Source organism: Idiotropiscis lumnitzeri, unplaced genomic scaffold, assembly GCF_059441095.1.
Source record: "Idiotropiscis lumnitzeri isolate Australia: NSW breed Sydney's pygmy pipehorse unplaced genomic scaffold, RoL_Ilum_1.0 HiC_scaffold_36, whole genome shotgun sequence".
In the NCBI taxonomy this organism is placed as follows: domain Eukaryota; kingdom Metazoa; phylum Chordata; class Actinopteri; order Syngnathiformes; family Syngnathidae; genus Idiotropiscis; species Idiotropiscis lumnitzeri.
In genome coordinates this window covers 394,744-402,488 of record NW_028283574.1, presented here as the reverse complement: position 1 = coordinate 402,488, position 7,745 = coordinate 394,744, and positions in this window count along the sequence as shown.

The following is a 7,745-nucleotide window of genomic DNA, read 5'->3' as shown; positions in this document are numbered from 1 at the left end:
ACTCATGAGTTACGATTACACCAATACCCATTGCCCTCTGTCAAACTTTCCTCACTCCTTTTTTTTTTTTAATTTTCCAAATTCACTGTAGCCTTACCAAAGCCACTCAAAACTATCAAGGTATCAAATCAAAAACTACAAAATCAGGAAACACCTATGCTCCTACAAGGGTTTCTCATGCTCACTTCTTCATTCAATTAAGATTTCACAACACCTACTCCTCTCTTTCTGAAAAAGACACAAGTATACAATTAAGTAAAACCCATCATCAGAATGATATACCTTGTCTGTCGGATTATGTAAGTATAAATTGTGCCATCAATAATCTTTTTCTGTAAATTAATCACATCCCCACAACTTGGGCTCTCATTGTTCTGTAAAAGTAAACCTAATTTCAATTCATGCAACCAACTCAGTGTCCTTCTGGGTCCCTCAACCACACAGGTTCTAATTCTTTTACTCTAGACAGTTTTCCACTTGCAAATCTGACTATGACACATTTCTCTTGCTCTATCATTTGGAATTAATTTATTACAAGCAATCCTACATGCACCAGTGTCACATAAAAAGGTAATTGGTGACCCATTTACCAATAAGGTTATTTCAGCTCAGTTATTTCATCAAAGGCCAATATCTCTTGTAAATTTAGGAGGACCTCTTCATCTAGAAACTCATCTGTTCCTTGATCAGCCTCTAAATCCTGTTTAGATGCTTCCTATCCTAGTCATGCTGAAGGTTGCTTTTTCTCAGGGCAATCTCTTGCTATATGGCCTTCTTTACCACAACGCCAGCAGCCTGATGTATTTTGCCTGTTTGCTCCTCTTCCTATTCTTCCTCCTCTCTGTCGTCTGCCCCTTTGTCCTCTAAAGCTACCGGCCCTTTCCACCTCGATAAAAGACCTCCTGTCCTACCTGTCCTACCTGACCTGTCCTGTCTATAGACCTCTGCTTCTTTTTATTTTCTATCTTCTCAGCATGGAGGGCGTGATTTACATACTCCTCCAGGGTACCTGTTGGCAGGCAAATGAAATGTTTATTTACCCACTTATGAATTACCTCTCTTGAGCCTGCATGTAAAGCATTCTTCAACTGCTGTTGAAATGGCCCATTTACATTACCATTTTCCTGTAGCCCGCTGTGATTTTTAAACACAGCTGTCATTCTCACTTTGTGTTGCTCAAAAGTCTCATCATCCTTTTGTTTTACTCTTCCTATTTCAGTGTAATTTGCTCTATCTGACTTTTCGCATTCCTTTCCTTTCTCGTTGCACACTTGAGTACAATGACAATAAAGGGATTTCTATTCTATTCTATCTATTCTTTGCTTATTTTGTTTTCATTCTCTTTTTGTTTCCTGTATCCCTCTTCTCTTTTTAAGGCTACCCTCATCCAATATTCTGTTTCCTCAAAGCCATTTTTCTTCATCTTTTTGGGGTCTTTTTCGTCTTTCCTATGATTGATCCCTGCAATGCGGCTATTTTTTGTGTATTTAACTGACCATTAAAGCCATGTTCAGTTATCCATGTATCTAAATACTGAGTTTTATCAGGATCCTGTTTTTCGATGAACTTCCAATCTCTACACTGCAGCGTATCCCTGGGTTTTATTTTACTACCTAATATCCCCATTTTAGAAAATTTGGACCAGTTTGTCAACACCTAAGGTGTTCTAAAAACTGGTTTCTCATCAGTAGGACAGCAACTCAAATTTCCTGTTGTGGTAATTCTCAATTCAACCTTTTCAGGTGGAGAATTATTGCCTTTGCATCCACACCAGTCTGCTGTGTACAACCCTACTGTATTACATCGGATAAAATACCAAGTGGTATTTGTAATCCCCAATCACACCGTTCACTCACTTTACATACGGTTTGCGCAAACATTCACACACGGAATTTAAGTGTACACACAGACTCCGCCGTCCTACTTTCTCCACGGAATTTCTCGGACTCCGCCGTCATATACCTGCCATTGACTAGTATTCACAGGGTTTTTTTATTTCTCACTCCACTGTCCTTCATGGACCTGCCATCGACTAGTATGCACAGGATTTCTTATCTATACACAATTTCTTTCTCTTTTCTCTATCTTTCTTTCTTTCTCTTTTCTTATTTCATCTCTACTTCATGTCTTTCTTTGCTTTTTTTTCTTTTTTATGTTTTATTTTTATTTATTTATTCTTAATGCTCATTTATTTATTCTGAACACTTATTTATTTATTCTTAACGCGCAATGACCTCCAGTCAGTCACTTCCCCCCTAAAAAAAAATATCTCACCACTGTTGTCTTCCCTCCATTGGATCGCCGTCAACCGTCAGATCCCAGCTGGTGGGGTGAGGTCCAGTCCTGGAAAAGGATTTTTAGGCTCTCTCTAGTGAGCCTGCCATGGCCATGGTCTTTCTGGAGTTCACCACACCCGCTGGAATCCTCAGGTATCTTGGCTTCCCGCTCGAAGGACCAAAATAATGTCAGGTTCAATCACCTAAGCATTCACTGAACAAAGGCAAAATGAATGAAAGGAAGACAAGAGTTGATCTTTTACTCGCGAGGAGAACGAACGGAGGTGTGCTCAGTTACATCTCCAACTTCGTTCTGGAGCACACTCCGCCGAGCCCTCTATTTTATTTGGGAAGTCCCTAAACAATACAATGTATTTGCACTAAGGAACGAAGGGGGGAGCACCAGCAGGAACATGTAAACATTTCAGACACAAGAGGAAAGACAGACATCAATGGCAGTCATTTACTGATTGAAAAGGCAGATATGCCTTTTAGTGCTCTGGCACTAAAGTCTCAGTCCTTTTGGTTCAGAGGTGTGTCTCGGCACACCTCCTTTGATGTTGTAGACGTTGATCCTGTCTTCAGGCATCCGCTTCTCTTGAAGTCTTCTCATCCATATGGTCAAACATAGGTCACACTGTGGAACAATTCTTTTGCAATACTAATAGAGTAAAATATGGGATAAAATATATCTTCAACCTAACAATAGTGTAAACTGACATACTGAAGACTGGACAGTCATTAATTTGATTGTCCAGTCTTTCCCTCATGAGATAATGCTTCACTTAGAAAATGTGTACAGCGCGAGCTGAAAATGCATTTGCAGTACTAAACTACCACATTTCTATAACAGCTTAATTCAACGTTTCCAATGTAAATTTCTTCCTTTATATAGTGTAAACTGACATACTGAAGACTGGACAGTCATTAATTTGATTGTCCAGTATTTCCCTTATGAGATATTGCCTCACTTTGCAAATGTGCACAGCGCAAGCTGAAAATGCATTTGCAGCACAATAAAAACCCAAACTTCTATAACAGCTAAACCAAACGTTTCCAATGAAAGATTCCACCTTTATATCGTGGAAAAAGACATCCTGAAGCCTGGACAGTCATTAATTTGATTGTCCAGTATTTCCCTTATGAGATAATGCCTCACATAGCAGAATCATAAAAACATGGACGTGATGGTAAACTGTCCATTGTGCCGATAGATGGTATTCTCATGAGGTTAGGCTTGCTATGGAGAGTGGCATGGGGGTTGTGTCTCATGGTTGGAATGGGAAAGATGTCAATTTGGGACACATCGTCAGTAGTGTTCCATCAAATCACTGGGTGTTTCGGCCTTTATCACTAGACACCCTCATCGATGGTGGCCAGCGGCCGGTTGATCACGCCCGCGCTTATGTCCCATGCCCAATTAACTGTGGTGGATGGTTCTGCCCTGGGTACTCAAGTGGGATGACGCAGATTAGTGGTGGGATGGGGAGGGGGGACGGGGGTCATGTTGCTGATCTATGAGCCCAGTAGGGGTCCTTCCTCTTCATCCAGATCCACTGGCTGCTTCTTTCAGCCGCTTTAGAGAGCGATCTGACTGTGTGCCGCAGAGCCTGTCCATGGATTCCCAGGTCTTTCAGCAGCTTGATGGTTGATGAGGCCAGAAACCCTCTGCATCCAACTTCGACGGGATAGACCTTGGCTTTCCACCCTCGTTGTTGTGCGTCCGCCGCCAGTTCAGTGTAGCGCAACTTCTTACGCTCATAGGCCTCTTCAACTGCATTTTCCCACGGGACTGTGAGCTCTGCAATGTAGACAGTCTTCAATGAATGGGACCACAGCACTAAGTCTGGCCTTAGGGTGGTGGTTGCAATCTCTGCTGGGAAGATTAGTTGCTGACCTATATCGACCAGCATCTTCCAATCCCGAGCCTTGGTTAGCTGACCAACTTCTGGCTTGAGAAAAGGATGGTTGGGCTTTTCCTGTCCCTCTCGGACAAATTTTGGTGCTGTAATGGTAGTGGTGGCTCTTAAGGGCAAGGAGTTGATGGTAGTTCTCCTGCTTTCAAGCACTGCTGCCAAGCTCTTGAGGACCTGGTTGTGCCTCCAGGTATAGCGGCCTTGTGTGAGGCTGGTCTTACAACCAGTCAGGATGTGTTTGAGAGTTGCTGGTGTTGGGCAGAGGGCACAGGTTGGATCTTCGCCATACCACTGGTGGAGGTTTTTTGGGGATGGCAGCACGTCATTGGTAGCTCTGATGATGAAGCTGATGTTGCTAGCTTCCATCTCCCAGAGATCCCTCCAGCCAAGCTTTCTTTTCTCCAGGCCTTCCCACCTCATCCACTGTCCCTGCTTGGCAAGCGAGACAGCCTTTGCAGACCTTTCAGCCTCTTCCTGGCGGCGCACCTCCTCCACGACCATTTTTTTCCTCTCTGCGGTTGAGGCCTTACACCAAGTTGGTTTGCTTGCTGTAAGGCCAAAGCCTCCTCCTCCCCTCTGGACGTGTCCCACAATATCGCTGTGCCTCAGGGCTGCTGTGGCATGCTGCACTGCACTGGATGGTGTCCATTTCCGTGCAGTTGACAGGGGTGGTGCCGTTTCACTGATGGTCCGGTCTCTGGAGTCCGTCAGCGTCATCTGTAGTCTCACTTTAGAGCACTTGTATTCTTCAGTGAGACTTGTGATGGGCAGTTCGAGGACTCCTTTGCCATAGAGGCTGATGTTATTCAGACAGCGTGGGACACCAAGCCACTGTTTCACATATACTGTGATGGCTCGCTCCATCTTCTCCACAGTTGTTAGTGGGACCTCGTAGACAGTGAGTGGCCACATCACGAGAGGGAGAAGCCCAAATTGCAGACACCAGAGCTTGAGCTTCCCTGGTAGTGGAGTCTTGTTGATGTTGTTCAGGTCGTTGATGATATCCTGTCTTAGCTGCTGCACCTGGTTTTTATCCTTAAGACTTGAGTCATACCATCTGCCCAGGCTTTTGACAGGTTGTTCTGCCACCGTTGGTATTGGTTCGTCACCAATGCAGAACTTCACGTCTTTTAGCTCTCCCTTGATTATCGAGATGCTACGTGACTTGTTCGGCTTGATTTTCATCCGGGCCCAGCTGATGTTTTCCTGCAGCTTACCAAGTAGCCGCCTGGTGCAAGCTGCAGTGGTGGTCAGAGTGGTCATGTCGTCCATATATACTCGGACGGTGGAAGGCGGATCCCGTTCCTGGTTCGCTCACCCCGCCACCCATTTTGAGGCCCTGATGATGACCTCCATGGCCATTGTAAAGGCCAGGGGTGAGATCGTGCAACCTGCCATGATGCCTACTTCTACTTGCTGCCATGATGTTTTGAAGTCGGGTGTTGTGAAGCACAGCTGCAGGTCTTCAAAGTAGAATTTTACCAAGGTAGTGATGGATGTTGGAACGCGGAAGAAGTTGAAGGACTCCCAGAGAAGGCTATGCGGAACTGAACCAAAGGCATTGGCTAGGTCGAGAAAGATGACATGAAGATCCCCTTTGTTCTTCTTCGCTGCTTGAATCTGATGCCAGATCATACTGGTGTGCTCCAAGCAGCCAGAGAATCCAGAAATTCCAGCCTTTTGTACGGATGTGTCAATGTACTCGTTTTTTCTCCAGGTAGGTGGTGTGTGTCAAGACGCTGAAAAAGATTTTCCCTTCAACGTTGAGAAGGCTGATTGGCCGAAATTGACTGATATCTGCGTCCTTCTCTTTTGGAATTAGTACACCTCCAGCCCTTCGCCATGCCTTTGGTATTATCCCCTTCTGCCAGACGATTCTCATTAGCCTCCAAAGATAGCGTAGGACATCTGGTGAGTTCTTGTAGAGCTTATATGACACTCCATTTGGTCCTGGTGCAGATCCTGATCTTGCACGCCCACCATGTTCTCCACTTCTTTCCATTTTGGAGGGCCGGTCTCGATGTTGACCTCTGGTGGTCGAATGGGGGGGATATCATGTGGGATGGCTAGCTGTTCATGCCTTTTCGTGTCTTGGTAGACCTTTTCCAGGTGCTCTTCAAGTTCCTTCTTTGAAGTTTGCAGGAACCCGCTTTTGTCCTTAGCGAAGAGATCTTTGACAAACTTGAAGGGATTTTTATAGAACAGGGTTCTTGTGTGTTCCTTCTTCCTGCGAAGTTTCCTCAAGTTCTCTGCTCTTCGTAAGGTTTTCAACCGGAGCTTGATGTCCCCATGGAGCAGCATGAGACCTTCTCTCTCTGGATCAGAGGCTTTTCTCCACTGTTTCCGCAGGTCCCTTCTTTCCCTGATCAGTCTCTCTATCTCTTGTTGCCTCCTAGGTTTGGTTGGTGGTGGTATTTTGTTGGTGGTTTTCCAGCTGTTCACTCCAAAGCGCTCCTCTCCATAGTGGTAGATGATGTCACCGATGTGTTCCAGCTTTCTCTCTGCAGTGCCCACTTGTTGCTCCAACATTTTCACCAGGTCGTTATTGACGGTTTCCCACTCTCTCTTCTCAATAGTTTTGGGCCACCTCACACTCTGTCTGTGCCCTTTGATCTTGTTCTCTTTGGGAGGTCTCTGTGGCTGGGTGGGTTCTACCTCCTGCAATTCTGTGTTTATAATACCCTCCTCAGTGACAGGGGGGCTGATGCTCTGCGAACTTTGGGTTTTTTCCCGTCGCTGTGCTTCACTCGACTGATTTGACGCATTACTTCGTAAGAAGTATTGGTCAATGCGAGGCCCTTGACTCGGCTTTCCCAAACACCGCTTCTTTCCTTGGTGGATCTTCAACCCTGTAACTGATGTTACTTTTGCCCAGCCACAGGTGCAGACCTGAAGTGAGTGTCCTGCTGCCATTGTCTCATGCACCGTGTTCTTGCTCGTAGTCATGTTTGTTCCTAGGTCTGTAGCCGTGTGGTCAGTCATTGAGCCATCTTGTGCCCCCGCTCTCGCAGGCTGTAGGGGTGTCATTCTTTGTAGACTTTCTGTAGCACTTGGCGGGTGTCTCCAACAAACTGAACACAGTGTCAGAGACTGCCAGCATGGGTAGCTAGCCCATGTCAGCCCCAGTGGGGTCTATTCCCTCCTGTCAGCAGTCTCTCCAGGCTGTCACACAGACTTTTTCTAAGTGTTGCTGTATCTCATGAAGGAAATACTGGACAAAGAAATTAATGACTTCCCAGGCTTCAGGATGCATTTTTACACTATATAAATGTGGAAATTTACATTGGAAACGTTTGGTTTAGCTGTTAATGAAGTTTCGTTTTTTTAGTGCTGCAAATTCATTGTCTGCTGGCGCTGTACACTTTTTCTAAGTGTTGCAATATCTCATGAAGGAAATACTGGACAATCAAATTAATGACTTCCCAGGCTTCAGGATGCCTTTTTACACTATATAAATGTGGAAATTTACATTGGAAACGTTTGGTTTAGCTGTTAATGAAGTTTCGTTTTTTTAGTGCTGCAAATTCATTGTCTGCTGGCGCTGTACACTTTT